The sequence below is a fragment of the Manis javanica genome, chromosome 3 (assembly GCF_040802235.1).
Source record: "Manis javanica isolate MJ-LG chromosome 3, MJ_LKY, whole genome shotgun sequence".
Taxonomy (NCBI): Eukaryota; Metazoa; Chordata; class Mammalia; order Pholidota; family Manidae; genus Manis; species Manis javanica.
In genome coordinates this window covers 18,178,581-18,198,569 of record NC_133158.1, presented here as the reverse complement: position 1 = coordinate 18,198,569, position 19,989 = coordinate 18,178,581, and the positions used below count along the sequence as shown (strand labels likewise).

The 19,989-nt window shown below is 42.3% G+C and overlaps 1 protein-coding gene and 1 long non-coding RNA gene across 15 annotated transcripts in view; one reads left to right on the top strand and one right to left on the bottom strand.

Annotated features, from left to right (window-relative positions):
- The window catches only part of FOXP1 (forkhead box P1), a 624,795-nt gene that overhangs the window by 223,448 nt on the left and 381,358 nt on the right, over window positions 1-19,989 (top strand). For 2 of the 9 annotated variants that reach the window (XM_037019199.2, XM_037019198.2), the window contains exon 4: window positions 6,214-6,339. The exons of the other annotated variants lie outside the window; for them this stretch is intronic. The gene's annotated coding sequence lies outside the window, so the exon portion shown is untranslated. The remainder of the gene's footprint in view (window positions 1-6,213; window positions 6,340-19,989) is intronic. 9 annotated transcript variants of the gene reach the window in all.
- On the bottom strand, window positions 6,290-19,180 carry LOC108407338 (uncharacterized). Of its 6 annotated transcripts, none has more exons than XR_012128968.1 (4): window positions 16,106-19,180; window positions 9,734-15,471; window positions 8,695-9,231; window positions 6,290-6,413 (listed from the first exon to the last, which is right to left on the bottom strand). It is a non-coding gene; the product is annotated as an uncharacterized lncRNA (long non-coding RNA). The 6 variants fall into 6 exon arrangements; XR_012128965.1 differs by having other exon boundaries at window positions 6,333-6,526; XR_012128967.1 differs by having other exon boundaries at window positions 6,333-9,231; window positions 9,734-9,915; window positions 11,114-15,471.

Here is a 19,989-nt window from a genome sequence, read left to right as displayed (position 1 = left end):
TTGTAAAGCTGACATGGTTTTTTGGAGGCTTGAAACATTATTTGTTATCGACAGGAGTGAAAATTATCCTCATCATTTATAGACTGAAAAATTTGTATCATATTTGAGGACATTAACTTCTTTTGAAATGACTAGGATCCTCATTTCCTGACTTATTTTTTTCGTGAGTTTTTAACTAGGTGATCTGTGAGGAAATCAAAGATACTCTTGACAAACCAGTTTGGGTCATGCTTGGTTTTTTTCTCAGAGCCTTTGGTAAACACATGTATATTTCCAAGGCATGGGGTATGGTATACTAAATTATTTGAATACAGATCTACTTCCATAACAAGGAATGCCATTCTTTGGAACACGTGTATATGTGTGTATTGAGAGCAGAAGGTTCTGGTACAGATGACCTTGAGATATGTTGTATTTTCAAATTCCTGGACTTCTCATAAGATGTGATCATAGTATACTTTGGGAGTGCCTTTTAACTTTTTTTTAATGAACAATAACAACAGTGATAATAAAGTGCCTAGGAAATACATATCTCACTCTGAGCAAGAACATGGCAATGGATTATTAATGTGAATCCAGATACAGGATTTGAGAACTGAACCTTGACACTGTTAGATCCTGCGGATCCATCCATAAGTGCTGTTTAAAACTGCCAGTGCTGATTGAAGTGATCATTTTTATTTTGTGTGCTCTGTGATTCTCTTATTCCTCATCGATGGTGTTGTCACAGGGACATAGGTCTTTATAGGCAGGGCTGCAGAGAAGTACCTTTGAGATCCCGGGTGTAGGTTCTGCCCCTGTTCTGCCCTGTTCTCATACCCTCTCCTCTGACTCCCAAGCTAGAGCGTGTCTAGAAGGCTCTGAGGGCTGCCAGCAGGATAGTCCTTGCGGCAGAGGAAATCCCCCTCATCTGATCCCCATTCTGAGTAATTGGAAATGAGACCTGAGTCTTCTCCAGCGAGTCCTTGAATGAGCAGCCACGTGCACGGGCTGAAAGGTGAGACTCCTGCGATGGTGCCACGGCGGGTAGACGGTGCTGCAAAGCTGGCCAGCCCTCCTGTGTCTGGGAGGTCCCCGGCGGCCCAAACCAGAGGGCAGGGCCCAGGTGGCTGCTGGTCAGCTGCCTTCTGATGAGGATGACAAGGGCCCCATGCTGGGCGTGGAGACTGAGGACACCGGCCTGTTTACCTTGTGCTTGGAAACTGACGCAGGGGATTGTTTCTGACAGCTGGCCCAGCTACAAGCCTGGGAGCAGGGAATCCCCGTCACTGCCCATTGACAGCCTCAGGGAGTGACTGGAAGTCTGAGAAAGAGTTTGTCTGATCCTAAACAATTCAGGTGGCCAGCAGGATGGCAGCCGGGTCACTTCTCTGTTCCCTTGGTGCCCCGCTCAGCCGGCATGGCCGTGGTGGTTTGGGGGTGTAGCTGCTCACAGAGCCCTGCCACCCGGGAGGCTGTCTGGAGGCCTTGGAGGATTTCCTTTCTGCCCCGCAGCCTTCCCTCCTGCCTGCCATGCATGCCTCCTCTCCTCCTTGTCTCCTTACCTTAACTGCCTGTTTATTTCACAAGGAATAAATGCTTATTGCTCAAAAAAGAAAAAAAAAACAATGCCTATAGGTAACGAGGAAAAAAATAGCCCCAAAATTGTGACTGGTAACATTCTGTGGTATTTCCTCCCATTGTTCCTTCTAGACACGTGGATACACACACCCTATATATTTTCAAAAATGAGATCATACTGGACCTGTGGTTTGGTAGTTGGCGTTTCGCATTTAAAGTAGACCATGGAGTTTAGTCTGATAGGCATCAAAAAATAAAATAGATGGCTAGTGATACATGGTTAACTGAGTGGAGTAAGATGTTAATATGTAGCATCCAGGAGCTGAGTATATGGGTCTTAAATGTATTGTCTTTTCCACTTCTCTGAAAGGCTGCATGTGCACGTTTTCATAAAAGAAACTCTGGAGGGAAATGCAGTGAGGGATGAGAAGACAGAAATGACACAAGTGGTAACAGAGCTGTATAGAGAGAGTGGACGTCCTGCTGTGTCATTAATATAGATGCATGTCCTACATCTGAACGGCAGCACAGATTGTGTCATATGCATGTATTGTCATTTAGTGTGTCCCTCATTGGGTGGATATTTAGCTTACCTATGTGTGGGTGTGAGTGTGTGGGGGGGTGCATGTTTTAATCAGCTGATGAGCTAGGTGGCTATTTTTTTACCCCTCCCTCCCCCACCTTCCATCTCCCTGTGTTTTCACAGGCCTGGAGCCCTGTGTGTGAATTTAGGTAGCCATTCCTATACATCTGGAGACAAAGCACCTACTGAAATTCCTACTTTGACTTGTTACTCTTACTAAGTGTGTGGACAGGTGGTGCATTAATTCTCCAGTCGGTTTGCCTATATTAAGCAGAAAAATATTTTTAATTAGGCAAACATATTCAACCCAAAATGTGTTTGTTTTTCCATTTCTGTTTTTAGAAAAAAATGCGTATGCTGTGAGTCCATTTTAGTCGTGCCCAGGCTGAAGGTGGAAGAGAGGTGGGGTGGTGTACGGTGGTCTTTATAAGAAGGGAAACAAGGAGCCGAGTCTCACTGGGGGTCGCAGCCCCTGTGTGGAGGCCCTTTTTTTCTCCCTGTGACGTCACGTTGAAGTGTGCAGAACGATGCGTCCCTCCTGGGAACACTGACTTCCTGGTCACTGGACTCTCTTGTGCCTTTGGTGTTATAGCCCAGCCCTTGGTCTGACCCACTTTGGCTGGTGGGCCATGTTGTTTTTAGCTCCTTTGCGGAGTCACAGCATCGATGCATGGCAGAAAACACTGTTAGGGCCCCTTCGATCAGAGTATGAAGTACAAGGGGCATTTCAACCCTGTGAACCTGGCCTTCACCTGCCTCTGAATCTCATGATGTTTTTTGCAGAAGGGCACTTAGGAGATAGCTATTTGAAGCTCTTGTATTTGAGGGCATTTGAGATTCAGAGACATTAAATGACCTGCCAGGGTGCCCAGGTACAAGGACCAAGTCTAGATACCTCCCGATCCTGTAGGCCATGCTGCTTGCTCCTTTTGGTGAGGGTCCCAAAGATTCCGAGTAGATTTCCAAATGAGAAAAAGAACCATTTATCTGGAATTCCCAGGATGGTTCAAAGACTGTAGAAGGAGAGATGGGCAAGAGGCTGACGGATCAGTTTAGAAGCACTTGTATTTTCTATAATCAGAATATTTATTATCATTTTTGAGAATTCGGGTCTCTGTATACCAGTGACAGTGCTGGACATGCTGACGCATGCTGTCTCAGCTCTCAGTCAGTGAGATGGATGTGGTGATCTGCACCCCCTTCAGATTATCCGTGAGAAATTGAAGCTCAGAATGACTGAGTGGTTTGCCCAGGATCACAGCTGTACCTGGCAGAGACAGAATTGGAACTGAGGTTCCCTTTACTCAAAAGCTGGTCCTCTTGACCTGCCACACCGGAGGACGGCCTTAATGATGCTACATTTGAGAGCTCATTCTGTTAAGAGACTTTGCCTGCCACCTGCCAGCTGTAAGTGGTCAGAAAATATGGTAAAATGGGCATTCAACCTGTAATTCCAAGAAAGGTTTGTCTCTTTTGGAGGGGAGACCTAGAGGAGATACATAAAATTAGAATAAGTGGAGCAAGGGGTTGCAAATTTGTGTAGTGTTGGGTCAAAATGTATATCTGTAAATTTAAGAATGATTTTAACATCATGTGATACTGCTCAGACAATGGATCGGTTCTATCACGTCTTCACACACATGGAGCAATGGAGCTCCTGAAACCAACCCTAACAACCCCACATGTCTTGGGGTAAAGGCCCCCCTGTTCGTCCTGTCTGCTGCACACGCAGAGCCACATGTGCTAAGGGTCAGCCATACCTCCAGGAGTGTTTCCACATCAGCGGTAGGTGAGAAAATGGGCAAATAACCTTTCTTCAGAAAAGCTGTATCAAGAATGTTTATTCTGGGGAAAAAGATACTGCTTTTTTTTTTATGCAAAGGACAAAAGTATAATGTGTATTTCAACTTCAAAAAGGTAAGGTGTCAAGGGACAAACGCCTCTGAGTGGAAGTCCTGATTTTTCCATGATATGTTCCTCGAAGACACCAGAAGCACAAAAGTCTACATTTGGGGAATTTTTTACAAAATGTATTACAGCACTGGTTTGACATTTTGTCATCATTCCTTTGGGAGGATGCATGAAACATTACTTAGATGTGTGTGGGCAATTTGAAAAACACATAAATACATATTTATGTACACAACCACAAGGACACACCTCTTGGTGAATGAGGAAAAGCAGAGCCTCTTTTGAGTAAAGTAGTGTCAGGAAATAGAAGCTATAAGTGGACGCACACCATCATTTCTTAGGACAGAGAATTTGACACATAAAAATAATCCATCTGAAGTTTATGAATGCTGTAACTGTCTCACACATGGAAAGAACATATCACCTTTTTTTTGTAATTGTAGACAATTAAGTAGGTAAAAAGTATCAATCGATCTAATAATATCTCAGAATCTCCTTTCTAGTCTCTTCATTATTTGCTCTTTTGAAATGAAAAATAATAGGAAAATTAGCAAGCATTATTTTACTATACCAGGTGATGTGTTCAAGTCCCTTATTGTATCCTCCTTATAACTCAGAGTGGTAAGGCCTGTTATTGGCCATATTTTTATAGCTTTGGGAGCTAAGGCTCAGAGAGGTGTATTTACTTGCTGGAGCCACACAGCTTTTAAGCAGGGTCACTGAGACATGAACCCAAGCAGTCTGACCCCAGATTTAAAACACCTAACTCCTGGGATGTATAGCTTCTACTTGAGGATTTTTGTTTTAATTTATCTCACTGTTCACATCAGAATAGCCTGAGATCCCTTTTTTTTTTAAGTAAGCCACCTATTCAACTCAATTCATTCATAGGTGAGCCTTAGTGTAATAGTACTGCTATAAATAGATTAACCTGCTTCTTGCCTAGAAGCTGCTGAAGAGTACCTAAAAGATGTATTGGCTCACTCATTCATTCATTTGCTTATTCATTTAGTCAGTATTCCAGTGCCAGTTACATTTCATACCCATTGGGCATACAGCAGTGGCCAAACCTCTACTTGATCTCATGATGCTTACATCCTAGTAGGGAAGATAGAAATCAAATAAATACATGATGTTCCTCATGGCTGTAAGTGGCAAAGAGAAAATAAATCCAGGTAAGGAAATGGAGGATATGAGAGAGGTGTGCTATTTTTACCAAGGAACATTAAGGAAGAATAGGACAGTGAGAGCTGAGGTGGGACATGAGGATATCTGGGGGAAGGTGCTCCTGAAGGAGAACAGCAAGTGCCAAGGCCCTGTGGTGAGAGCCTGCTCATTAACAAAAAGCCTATCATTCATATTAATCTGCACTTACGTGTTCCTTCCTGATTGGATGTATCCATGTCTATCTGTATGAAATGATGAGGTGCCAAGTAACCTCAACCTGGCACTTTCATCGCAAAGATTCTGTAAACGTGTATTTCTTTAGTGCTTCTGCCTCTAAGATACACCCTTTTCTAGTCAACCAAGTGATTTATTTTTAGTGGACTCTAATCATATGCTAGGGATTGGAAACTATGCTCTTTATGCTGTACTGTGCAGTGGTTATGATAGAAGGGAACCCAGTGTCCCTGACTCTGGTTACCCATTTAGAATAAATAAAAAGGATTGCCTGTATGATCTTAAAAGGGTAACAACTTCTTTATGGCAGAGGAAAACATCCTTGAACTGTTTTAATCTCTCATCTGAAAGATTTCACATTAGCCAATAAAATATCAGATGCTTTATTCTTAAATATTGCTTGGTAACACCATTGCAAACTGGGGATATCCATCCATTGGGAATTTTATTTTCTGGAAGAAAGTATCTTCTGAAGTTCACAACTTCCAGCTGGACATTCGTAGCAAAATACATATTTAAAGCCCTTGTGCGTGTGAACATGGTAGCAGCTCTGTGAAAACCTGATTAGCTGGTTTCCAACTTGCTGGGTTATTTTTTTTCTAAGTTTTTCCAAACCATTCTTTCTAGTTAAGCAAGAGTAGAAAGCCATCAGAAACCCACTCATAAGGTTTCATTTCTGATATCATTCAATGTGGAATAAACAATTAGACTGATTTCGGTATGACTTATCCTCTAAATATTTCCTTGATGTTTGGCAGCCCTATGCAGAAATTTCTACCTGTTGCAAATTGAACGTCTTCACATCGCAAATCCCACTGAAGCACGGCGTTGATAACGGGCGTTGTCATACTCAGCTCCCGCGCATGCTGCTGCGAGCCTCCAGGGTAACGTTTAACGTGGTCGGTGGGGAAGAGACTTGTTGGTGGCAGTGGGGCTCCCTTCTTGAGTGCTCCCTCTCCTGACAAGGAATATAGGGTAGTGATCAATCAGAGGGTCTCAGAGGAGGTGTCAAACCACTGGGTAACTTGGGCTGCACAGAGGCTGCGGGGAAGCAGGCACAAAACTCCTGAGCTGTAGAGAGACAGATAATTACTGCATGAATACCCAGATGATGGGAAACTTATTCCTTACAGGTTAAACATTCCTGAAAAATAGGAAATTAACAGGAAATGCTTAACTGGAGGTCATTTTGGTCCCTGTATATGTGCTGTTTATGACCTGCTAGCAGGAGCATTTCATGGCATCATAGACATGGCCAGAAAGCGAGAAGGTGTGTGTGTGTGTGTGTGTGTGTGTGTGTGTGTGTAGGTACATGTGTATATGTGTGTACACATCTACAGTTCTTCTGTATCTCACAACTCTGGTACCACACGTGGCCTTTGGGGACAGAGTGTTGTGTGTTGTTTAGTCTTGAAACTTCTTTTAAAGATAGGATGTCATTAACAATCTTCAGGCCTTATGTTTACTCAGACTTAAGAAACACAGGCTAGTCTTTTTCTATTTTGAGGAGTAATAAATTGAAAAGATAATTACATAATATGGCACATAGTGTAACTCTGGCTTGAGCCATATGTGTTTAAATTTAGAGAAACATGCGTGTTGACAGGTTATGAAAGGATGAAACTATTTTGGTCTTTTAGGGATTAGAAGATTTAAAGAAAAAAAGTGTCCCTTATTCTCCCCCGGCCCCCTTCAAAAAAACCCATGAAAAACAAAAAACCAAAAATCCAGTATACAAATTCAGTGAGAAACGTCTCGCTGAAAGCAGTTTGTTTTCATGGTGGCCCCTGGCAGAGAAAATTCAAGTTAGAAGGCACATTCTCTCCAAGCTCCTGTAGAGTCAGGTGTGGGCTTCTGTGCGCCGTGGGGAATGGATGGCGTGGAGCTCCCAGTCAGGGGCAGAGTGGGGCCGCTACGTTGAGAAGCAGGGAGCAGAAATTTCTCACAAGCATCTTGTTAGTAAAAACAGCAGTTATCTCTTAACTTAGTGAACGTGATAGCCTATCTGATACAAAAAAAAGAGAAATGCGGGAAGCAATGCAAAGTCCTTCCTTTCCTTCCTTCTACAACATTTATTGAGGACGTTTTTTGCTCCAAACACAGTGTACTTGGTACCTAAGCTGCAGAGTCAACGAAATACTCGCCAGTAGAGTCTTAAGGCAGCAGGAAGCCGGGCGGGGACTGGTTCTGAGACCCACTTTCAGATCAACAAAAGAACCTGCTACTTTGCCCATGATCTCGGCCTGGAGCAGGACTGTCAGGTGTTGGTAGGCAGAATAAAACCCCCTCGGATGTCTGTGTCCTGATTTACAGGGCAGAGTGGAATGACCTTTGCAGGTGTGATGAACGCTGCTAATCACCTGGCCTGGAATGTGGGGAGATTCAGGGGCCCGGGAGTCACAGGGTCCTTAAAAGTAGCCGAGATAGACTGAAGAAGTAGACTGAAGAGCTGACACTGAGAGACGGACTCCCCAATGTTGCTGGCTTTCAGAATAGGGGAAGGGGCCACCTGACGAGGAATGTGGGTGGCCTCTAGAAGCTGGGAAAGTCGCGCCATGACACAGATTCTGTCGTAGAGCTTGGAGAAAGAACAGAGCCCTCCCACACCTTGATTTTAGCCCAGTGACACCCATTTGGAACTTTGGCCTCCAGAGCCATAAGGCAATAAATGTGTACATTGTAAGCCACTGAGTTTGTGGTCATTTGTTATAGCAGAAGAGGTAACGATCAGAGAAGGACCACCTTCCTGGTGTCATACAGTGACTAGAACAGTTCTCAAACATGGCTTCACAGTAGTGTCACCCGGAAAGCTTTAAAAATGCTGATGCCTGCGTCCTGGACCCCAGAAACTCCCAATTTCATTGGCCTGGAGGGTGGCCTGGTCACTGGAATTTTCCAGATTCTGCACGTGACTCAGATGTGCAGCTAAGTCAGTGGCACACCAGTGTGGGGTACAAGCTTTGGCCTCCGATAAACCTGGCTTCCTATTCAGAAATCTGCCTTCAGCCACTGTGAGCAGGTTATTCTCTTGGCTTCAGTGTGCCACCTGTGACATGGGGACACTGCAAACCCCACCTTGGGTGTATGACCCTGAAATGTGAAGGGGCACACACCTCTCCAGGGGTCATTGCTCAGTGATTGGCAGCTGCTGCTTGGACTGTTAAAACAATGCCTCGGATGCCCAGAGCTAACTCTGTTTTGAGGTCATAGTACCTGGAGAGCCTGGCTGAGTTACATACCTTATATTCACAACTGCTTTCTGAGATGGCTTCAGTCACTTTACCCCTTCCGTGGAGGGGAGGCAGGAACAGAAAAGTTAACCCATCCACAGTGGCACAGATACTAAGTCTGAGGGCCTGGACTTGAACCTTGGTCCCAGTCTGAGCTCGGGGCCGTGCCTGCTCGCTCCTGGGGAGACCTCAGTGTGGGGCCAGCAAGGGTGGTGGGTAGGAAATGTGGAAGCCGTGGCTTCGTGCTCTTGGGACCCCTCCAGAGGCATTGCACAACCCATTCCCAGTGTCACTCCTCGGGCTGGGGGTGGCCTTTTGTACCGGATCCTGTCTCCGCACGATAAACCATGTTGCCCTGTCGCTTGCCGTCAAGGAAAACGAGGTTGAAAGCCACGGGAATGATGATTCTTAACAGTGATAGGCTGTTTGCCTCTGTCTGCCGTTTAATCTAATCTCAGGTTCAGTTGATACTATTGATTAGGTTCTTTTCAAAACCGTATGCAGCATATGGGGCTTCTCGGTGTGAGGTGAAATGTTATTCTTCTCCTGTGTGAGTTGAGAAGAAAAGGTGAAAGTATACAATTAATTTGCCTGCACTTTCCCGCAAATTGTATGCTGGATTTCTGTGAAATGCCATATGGAACAATATTCCAGGCAAATTATTGTTATTTATCGTGACTTTTGCCTGCATATTTAAAGTCAACAGTTACGCTTCCTTTCTGTACTTAATGGCCTTTGTACAACATTTTTAGAAACCTGGGCAGGTGTCACTAAGAAAACCTGCACTTTGACCCTGTGATTCTTGGGAAACAAGTTAACAGTATCAGGAGTAACAGCCAAGTGCCGTTTCCAAAAGGAATAACCCACTCAGGGCAACCTCCCTGGTCCCTTTCTTTAAGATAATTAATTATCTCTGGGCCATTGCCCTAAGTCACATTTGTTTTAGAGAATGTGAACATCTTTTGTCATCCTTGGTTGTCAGTATTACTGAAAGCAACAAAATACATGGAATAGTGAAGTTGACCTTCTTAAATTCTCTTTACTTCACCTGGCATCCCTTTGCATGGGGCAGGTTGTCTCTGGAACTCTGTTGTTCCTTGGGTCCTTCAGGAAGGCACCTCTCCTCCAGGTGGGGCGTGTGTGGATCACTGAAGTAATCTTCACCCACATTTGGAAGTGATGGCCTTGTGCTGGCTTTCCTTGCATCATCACCATTTAGCAGCCACCGACCTGCAGGTTTTTGGGGGTGAGCCCCATATTCTTCTGGGAAGCTGCCTCCAGTGTGGGGCTCCCAGGTGAGCTTTTTGTTCTCTCAGGGGCTTTGATACCTCACCCCAAATGGAACAGAAAAGGAGTAGCTTTTGGTCAGCCACGTGTGAATGTGCCAGGGTTTTGTGAATTTGGAAAGGTCCTACTTCACTATGTGCATTTTAAAAATAAGTTGAGTTATGTCATTTCCACCAAAAAAAAGGGGGAGGAGAAGGGGGAACCCACAGAAAATCAGCAAACCTCCCAAATCAGACTTTTGAGAAACAAATCTGGCTTTGCTTATAAAAGCTCTTATCTTATGAAGAGAGTATGCTTGGCCAAGTGTATCTGAAAAGAAAACTTGATCGATTTTCAAACGATTTTGAGAATTAAATTGACAGGGGTTCTGGAGGAATAGCCCAAGATACCTCAAAGTTAAAGGAGGGTAGAAAGATGAGCCTCCACCTGGAGTGACATTTGTTAACCATTTCAGCCTCTTTGCTTGTCAGTGCATTTAGAAGTAGTAAAACATTTCTGCTATAGCCAGGATCCACTTTAACCTTTCCTCTTCCCATTCCTCAGAAGCACATTCCATTAGGCATCTGGGGTACCTCACTCCATTCCATTTTTATATATTTACTTACCCAGGTAGCATTTTCTTAGAGTATTATTTCATATACAAGTTTAGCATCAAACTGTATTGTATCCTATTTATGCTTTTTTATTCACCCTTGATTTTGAGAACGATGTGGTGTTAGTATGTGTAGATCCAGCTTACCTTGCTAAAAATCTATACCGTGTTCTGTCATGTGACAGTGAATTGGGTGTATTCATTCCAATGGCAATGAATATTGCCACACTAGTATTTCTGGCACACACTAGTATTTCTTTAGAGTAAATCCGCAGCAGCAGAATTACTAGGACAGTTAATGGCATGTACTGAGATGTCATGGTCCCAGTTCGGAGCCTGCCGCCACCCCAAGTTAAGGAAGATGCTAATGTGTTAGCCCTTCTGTCAAGGGGTCTATAGTCTGGGAGGACATGGAGGAAGGTAGCTCGTTCTGCAGAACTACGTGTTTCTGTTGGACCAAACCGGTGCCCTCAAGAGGAGGTAATGGTCTGCTGGCGACTCACGTGCTTTATAACAGTTGGTTCAGTCTGTGTGTGTCCATCATTTTACCTGTTTGAAGAGAGGTCTCCCCCTACACCGACTGAAGAGCAGGAGCCCGTCTTCCGGTGCTGGTGGAAACTTGGTTTATAGAAGGAAGGCATCAGCCAATTCATCCAGCGAGAGAGCAGAGAGCTTTTAGAGATGCCCAGTGAAAGTTGCTCTGCACCCAGGCCTATTTTTGAGCTTTCTCAGCCATCACTTCCAAGAGGCTAGCAGAACCCCAGAGAGGAATGTTCAAAGCTACGGCACACGAAAATAGAATAAAAGAAAAGAAAATCACAAGAATAAAAGGGAGGAAGAATTTCTGAGGGAATGAAGCTTTCCGCTGCTTCCGCTCTTTCTGAGGTGTGATATGTAGATCTGTCCCCTGCTTAGGCCTGACAGCTTGTGGGGACGAGATGAATTTTTCAGTCAGTTTGAGAAATGCCATCCACACCAACTGATACCCTCCCCTGGCAGCCGCCTCACTCTCTATCTTTTATCATTCCTCTTGATCCATCATCTAGAGAATGCTAGAAGGCATGAGAATGTAAGTTCCAAATAGGAATTGGTGCCTGTTTTCTATCTTGGTTTATTTTCAAAAACCTTTTTGAACTTTTGAACTGCTGGTACCCACAGGGCAATGTGCAGGGGAATTGGTAAATAAAGATAATGCTGATGTGAGTACAATTTCTTTCATATGTAACTAGAGAAGCATGTGAGTTCCAGATAAGCTTTTCTTAGAAAAAATAAAATTCTAAATGTCAAAGTGTTTTGAGTGGAGGTAGGGAGGGCTCCAGTACTAAAAGATATCCTTAGACCTTAGACGGATTAAGAGAAATCAAGCTGATAGCATGCAGGTAAATTTGGCTGAAGTCTCCTCCATTTTCATTGAATTTAGACTTTCCTACCCCTTATGTGTTCTCTTAAGGCCTCTGTTTGTTATTGTAATTCTTTTTGTTTTTGTCTATGATGGTCAATTTCTAATTCCTCCCCCAGTGTATGGAAAAATGGATGTGTCTGCATCTTACACAATGTGTGTTGTGGGTGTGGGAGTTTGTTCTTTTCTTAAAAAACTTAGGGAAAAAATTCTGCTTCTGTTACTTTTCAAACATCTTTTGAAAATCTGAGGTTTTCTTTTCAGATAAAAGTGAACTTGAAGCAATAGTTATCCATAAATTAATGAGACAGAAGAGACCTGTGCTATATAAACACCCAGTCCAAATAAGTGCCTGTTTTTTACACTGTTGATTAAAATTTGGAAATAAATGGCTTCCTTGAATTCCTGCCCATTGTGGGTTGAGTCAGCCAGCTGATGATATCAGGATTTACCTGAATATTGGAGACATAAGTGTAATATTTCACTTGCTTGCCAAAAATTTTTTTTAAAACATGAGTTTGGCCTCAGAGCCTACCAGGAAAACATACACAGCTATGTGCAAGGTGAAAACAAAAACCTTACCCAAAAAATGTAATGTAATTAAATTAGATTAATTGGATTTGGCATTGATGTTTCCGACTTCAACCTACTGTCCCTGAGTCTCCATCTTGCTAATCTTTGGATTTGCAGGTCGATATGAAACATGGTGGGCATTTACAAGGCAGTTAATTAGGAGATAGTTGTTGAATTAACAGAAATTTTTAAATGACTTGATGCAAAGCTCATGTAGGGACTTCACAGTAAAAGGAAGGTTTGTAAGAAGTGTGGAGGTGGAGGTGGCTGACTGAAGTTAGATATAAAGTGCTTTTGCTCTTGCTAGAGTTTGACCACATTGCCTTCTGATGGATTTTGCTTACATTTCTTAGGTACAGTTGACCCTTAAACAACAGCAGGTTTGATCTGTGTCAGTCTACTTACACATGGATTTTTTTCTTTAGTAAATATATTGTAAATTTTTTTGGGAGATGGGTGACAATTTGAAAAGCATTTCCTTTTCTCTGGGTTACTTTATTGTAAGAAGACAGTATGCAATGCCTACAACATACAAAATGGGTGTCAATCAAATGTTTATGTCATCAGTGAGGCTTCTAGTCAGGAATATGCTATTAGCAGTTAAGTTCTGGGGGAGTCAAAAGTTAAACATGGATTTCCAACTGCAAGAGGGTTGGTACCACTATCCCAACTCCGGGGCCGGTGTTGTTCAAGGGTCAAGGTGTATATGCATTTCAAAGGTAGGAATGTAGTAAGAGAGGGGACATTGCCTTATGTACCGTCTCAGCAGGCTGTAGGTTATTCAAGGTTTTGCTCCCACCCCCCACCCGCTGCCTTCTTCCTGTCATGTGTTAGTCCTTCAATCTGGATGGATGTTAGAGCTGTGGTCTGCACAGAATTGGGTGTTTGATTTGGACTGATTTTGGGGGAATTGCATAGGGTTTTAGAACCACAGGAGCACCCAAAGAGTTACTTCTTTTGAAACCTGCTGGAATTTGTTATTCCTAAACCACATGATAGGAAGTGGTAGGATATAGAATAAATGACATATGTTCTTTAATGTCTATTTTGTAGGGTTTTTTTCCTTCACTACTTGGGGTCCTCAGAAAATGTATCATATTGTGAGTTGTTTGACTCTTGTAGGTGAGTGTGTGTGTGTGTGTGTGTGTGTGTACACACCTATGCACATGTACATACATCTATGTATATACCAAAATGTATACTTATGGGTGTATGTGCACACCTGCATGCATGTACAGTGGTTAGAATTTCTGAACCCAAATACCTTAAGCTTCTTTCCTAACACAAAAAAAGTCATTTCTGTAAAAAGTTGAAAAATAAATATTATAATCAGCGAGGCATCACAAATAACTTTTATGTCTAAATCAAGCTATTAAATGCTTTTTTATTTTTAAGTAGATAGGGAATAAAATAGCTGCATAGTTCATAAAGTGGTATGCCATTACTGCCTGCTGTGCCCAAGAATTATGCCAGCTTTTTACACTCATGAAGTAAAAGCCGATTAGAACTGTGATCAATGTATTATCCTATATTTCTTATTGTGCATTATATTTCCTTTTTGAGCACCTTTGTAGACTAAATGGCTACTAATGACATAATTACAATTGTTTGTCACCACCATAATGCGTGATTTCCTATCTCATCATAAAGATGTAAGTTAGATAAAGGAGGAGTTTTGGCAGGAAGACAAAGTGCAGTGATTTATTAAAGGCCAGATGTGGTTGTTAAAAGCTTTTCTGCAGAAGGCTCGATTGAGTGATGTGAACTAGGAACGAAATCGCTCTGTACACCCAGACCGAGGTTCTCGGTGTGAGGGACACAGTTGCCCATGGAAGCTTGACAAACGAGCCACATGTTTTATGTTTTATTGTTGTGTACAAATTTTATGTTGGAATTTAAACAGGGTGAGAAGGGTTCACATCATCTTCTACCAACAGAGTAGGTGTTTAGAGGAAACTAATGAGACTAAAGTGCTGGCTATATTTTCAATTTGCTCCATGGCTCATAGCAAGAACTGAAATATCTTACATTTCTGTCAAGTTTCAAAGAGGGAAAATCCCAGCCCTGTTAAGAAAGAGAGAGAGAGAGAGAGAGGTGAATATGAGAATTCAAAGAAATCAGAAGCAAGTGGAGACAAGCTATGACTTAAGCACTGTTGACATACATATTGCACACACAGGCTTGACATATATACAATCAGATTAGATAGATGCTTCTAAGGAAGAGGCGCAATTTCTGGTTTTAGTAGTATTTGCACACAAAAAGCTCTGTTAAAATAATGTTAAGACCCTGGAGTGATAGAAGCTCTGAGTGGTTCGAAGAGTGTTTCTGGGCTTCTGGAGGGGGAGAGAAAAACAAAAAGGAAGAAAATGGTTCTATCTTGAAGCCCTTCTCTGGTCGGAAAGCAGTGATGGCTTTCTCTTTTCCTCTTTCCTTCTCTCCTTCTGTCCTCTCCCTCCCCTCTCTTTCCTTCTGTCTCCTTCCTTCACTCCCCTGTAAACTTCTGCATGGAGCAGAGTTACACAGTAGGAAGGTGTCTTACGTAGATTAACTCTGTGAAGCCATAGAGGGCTTTTGCGGACATCTTCATAATACCACAAGCTGCCCTGTTGTCTCAATGGCAAATGCAAGGCCCTCCTTGTTTTATCTCATGGAACTACCGACTTGCCAACTCTTAGGGGTTTACCAGACTTTGTGATTTCATGTGTATTTGTAATACTCCTTAATGTTTATCCCCATGTCCAGTCTGTAAGTTCCACAGGGGGCAGGAATTGTGTCCTTAGGCCTGTCACATTACCTGGCACACAGTGTCCCTTCGGGAAGTATTTGTAGAATGAAAGAAAGAACCACCACACGGACAGTAGCCGACTCTCAGGATGTGACTTGGAGAACACTAGCAAGCCACCCAGATGAAACATTCCCAAGCTGTAAATACCTGCCCACAGAATGAATGCATCGTCAGTTGAGATGGCTGTGTTGCCATTCCCCTAATTTAAAGCTCAGAGCCTTAGAATCCAGTTGCATCCTGTCCTGTCCAAATGGATTTTTGCCTCTCAGGAACTTATCCTGCAGTTCCAGGGGCTGCCACTTGATGGCTCGTACAGAATCCTTAAGACAATTCAAAGGAAAAAGAAAAATACACATGCTTTCTCCACCCTTTGACTCTATTTATTCCACTTAAAATATTTATGTTCTTGATGACTCATATACTGCACCTTAAATGAACAAAACTGAAATTCAGGGACTAAAGATTCAAAGAAATAAAACACTCAGAACCAGGGCTGCCTCTGTGGTCGCGAGACCTTCTCAGTCACACACAGCTCTGCGCTCACGAGGGCCCTGCCTTAGGCTTAATCCTCTGCACTCACCATTTTGAAATCCTTAATAATTTTGAGCAAGGGGGTCCCACATTCTCATTTTGCCCAGGCCCCACAAATTATGTAGCTGGTCCTGCCTGTAAGTATGATTCTTTCTGTCCTTGGGAACACATGTGACCCTCTCAGTTCCTGACTTCCCTTACCTGCCAGAATTTGTTACTTGAAGCTGTATGGCCTCAGGCCTGACCTTACCTGACCACGGCTCCTGCAGGCTTTACTGAGCGCTCGGTGGGAAGCCGGTCCCCACAGGACATAAGCTTATGGGACAAGAACTTTGTCTTTGACTCAAGACTTCTGGGTTCGAATCCTTGCTCTGCAGTGGGTTAAGTTACTTAAGGCGGTGCCGAGAGTGCGCCTGCCTCCTCAGCTTGAAGAAGAGATTTAAATAAGGTAGCGTGTAGAACAAGTTTTCGCAGGTGTCTGGCTCAGGTGAGCACGCCGGCCCTGCCAGGTACCGGTGCAGTCGCTAGGCACCCCAGCTGGGGCTGCACCGGATACTCGGATACTCGCTGAGCTGCCCGCTCTCCGTGGTCGTTGCTCCGCTGAAGCTGCAGGGGCCTCCTGTGCTTTGATGCTCTGAGGTGGCAGCCCTCACGGTCCACACAGCCTGGAACCAGAGTTCAAGGGGAGCTTCGACTCCGCTTGCTCCCTCCCTCCTCCTAGCCGCAGCTCCGCCCGCTCCCTCTCCTCTCTGCTTCCTCCTTCATGGGGAATGACTGATTCACATGGAAAGGATTCATATATAGACTGAGCATTTTGTAACCCATTTCTGTCTCCCGGTGGTTCAAAGAGGTCACTTCCTCCGTAATCATTAAAGGAACCAACCTCTCCTCTGCAGAGCACTGGAAGCACATGTTGATGCAGCCAAGTCCAAATCATAAATAGATCCCCCTCGCCCATTCATACAGGGAATTTGCACCACCTTGACCATATCAAAGGGACTTTCTTTCTTGGGGAGGGAGGATACATTGCTAGGGACTGATACGACATGGGATATGATCCATTCATTTATCTAACAAATATCCATTAAAGACTTTGTGTGCCAGGCAGTGTTGTCAGTACTGAGGGTCTTGCTGTTCACACTACCTCCAAGGACCTTGCTGTTGTGCGGCTGATACTCTAACAGGGATGAGCAGTATCAGAGAAAAGTGCTGTGCAGAAATGAAACAGGGATGGAGTAAGAGTGCCACTGGGCCACTTTAGACAAGGTAACAAGGGAAGGCTTCTCAGAGGTGGTGACACTGCAGCTGAGAGCTGCATAGCAAGAGGGAAGCAACCAGGAGAAGCTTGGAAAATAAGCATTCCAGACCTCACACAGCAGTGATCAGACCCTAAGGTGCCATTAGCTTAGTGGGTTTCAGTTACAGAAAGACCAGTGTGGCTGGAATGAGGTGAACAAGGCAGAAGAAATTAGTTGGGGCCTAATCTTGGATTCTGAAAGCCAGAGTCATGTGGCCCCTGGGCTTTATTGCTGTAGGTACTGTTTTAAAATTAAAAGGGATCCAGGAATCCATTCAATCCCAAGTGAATAATTCAATCAATAAAGCAGTCTCCAGGTATTAACTAGGGGGGAAGTGGATGATTTTACCTGGATTGTCCACTTCGGCTCTCTAGTTCAGAGACCTAACACTGAAGGGAGCACTGGACTTAGAGCCCCAAGACAAGTCTCAACTCTACTAGGCCAAGATTTAGTTTCCCTGACAAGTCATTTCATCCACAGGATTGATAATGCCCTTGACACAAGGTTGGTATAATGATGAAATGACTTGGGGCTTGAGGCAACTCCTTGATAAATGCAAAATCATATACAAATATTAGGTAGCTTTGATTACTGATTATCCTTCCATTGATCACCTTATCTACTAAAAACACTTCATTTTCTTAATTATAAAAAATGCATTTTTAAATTCATTCAAGAGGTTTATATTACATATGGAGAAACCTAGCAGATAAATTTATGATGGATATAGTTACCTTATTTTTTAAATAGTTTTAAAATATTTTTAAATGGTTCCCAGGTAGATATACCTATTCTCAGAGATACTTGTTCGACCACCATTTTTAAGGGCTGGGACAAATGACCATCCTCTCTGGAATTCTGTCTCCTGGATTTCTTGTCCCTTAGCTGGACTGACTTTGAAATATGGGAAGGCTTAAAAACATGGATTTACTACTAGTTTTAAGGCCTTGTCTTTAAAAAGGACTCACAGGAGTTCTTAAAACACAAAAATCCCATACCTCCAAAAATAAGATCACCTTGGATTTGGGTTTGTGGATAGGAGCAGTTCACATGCTGTTCATTGGCAGCTGGTATTCTTGTGGAAATTTGTTCTATGCAGTGGACATTTTTTGATGCAGGGGTTGGCTTTTGTCTCTATCCGCTTCTCAGAATCGTTTGCTGTGCCCAGCAGGACATTCCCAGTGTCAAGGAATCAGATAGGATAGCAGATTCCATCGGTCCATTTCTCCAAGATGAGTTTCAGGAGCCATGCAAATGGCCCCAGGGAACTGCATTTTAAAATCTTACACTTCTCTGATTTCACAAACACCCCTGGGAAAGATTGTCTCAGATTACTGGAAGACTTCTTGGTTAAGTTTTTAAAAAAAAGACTTTTGCATTCTGCTTAGAAATCATTTTTGAGTTTTATTAGAACATTTACTAGCAATGGTGCTAATTATTTTAAATATGACCCTGGAAATGGGCTATGTCAGCTTGAAAAGACTATTTTTAACAGAATTTGGTTTTAAAGGCAGCTTTTATAGACATTATAGTAATACCATTGTTATCTAATTAGCATCCACTGTGCAAATGTACATGGTATTAGAGAGGCAAGTATACATAAAATTATAAATTGTGATATTTTATGAGTTTTTTTTATCATGAGTCTTATACAGTCATCATTACTTAACAGTGTGAAATGTGGCTTTAGACATTACATCATGTAAGGACCAGGAGACAAAAAAAAAAAAACCCAAGGATCAATTTTTGATTATAATAAAGTTTTAGTATGAGGCATTTCTGAATATGTGTCAAGAATATGAGTCATGATTTTCACACCAAACCTGACCTATTGTGATTTTGTGATTATGTTTCGACTTCAAGGGGGTTTCAGTATTTAAATTCTCAACCTAATTCTAAGGTTTCAGAATGATTCACATTCAGATCTACTTTTATGTTTCATAATTAAATAAGAAAATATTGCTTATACCTACATTTTTACTATTCTTGGACATACTATAATTACTTCTTTAATTTCACCAATAAAATAGCCCATTTCTTCATTAGTAAATTATAATGCTATCACAGTACAAAAAAAATTAGTTTGAATGTGGCTTGCCATCTCAAATAGTCATTTTGGTTTGGAATTTTCTCACTTCTTTCATTAGTTCTTTTTGTAAAATGTGAAGATACTTTCTAGGTAAATTAATCCCTTCCAAGCGGTGAAATAACTTCCTTTTTGGAAAGAGTTATTACAGTCTTATTCTTTATAAGCTTAAATACCACTTATGTTAGAGTGAACAATACATGAAAAAATTACACTAGTTAAAAAAAGAATGATTACGACCTCCGCCAAGTACATTGCAATTATATGTTCGTGGAAAAGTGAGTTTTCTACTGGGAAAAGCATGATATAGATGCCCATGAAATTTCCAAAGTTTAAGTATTTTTGTAAATTAGGTTGTTCCTAGTTAAACAGGTGGCTTTAAAGGCTGGTTTCACTGTTGTTTTAATCATAGTTTAGTTACCATGGAGAAATATGCAAGTTAGCATTTATACACAGAAGTGAAATTTATGCTGCATAGATAATAGCCTAAATTTAGCTTGACTTAAGTTTACCACTTCCTTTTTTTTGACAAAAAAGAATAATAATATATCACATATATCCATTAACAAGTTAATTTCTTTAAATGCTACTGATATATTTTTAGAGAATTTCTTTTCTGAAGCATCCACGGACACTTCTGTCATTGTGATTTTTTCAAGGGCTGAGCATAATATAACGTATTACACTTGATTTGCTCTAATTATGTCGCCCTTCGGTTTAATAAAAGACTCTGCTAAGTTTGAAATCAGC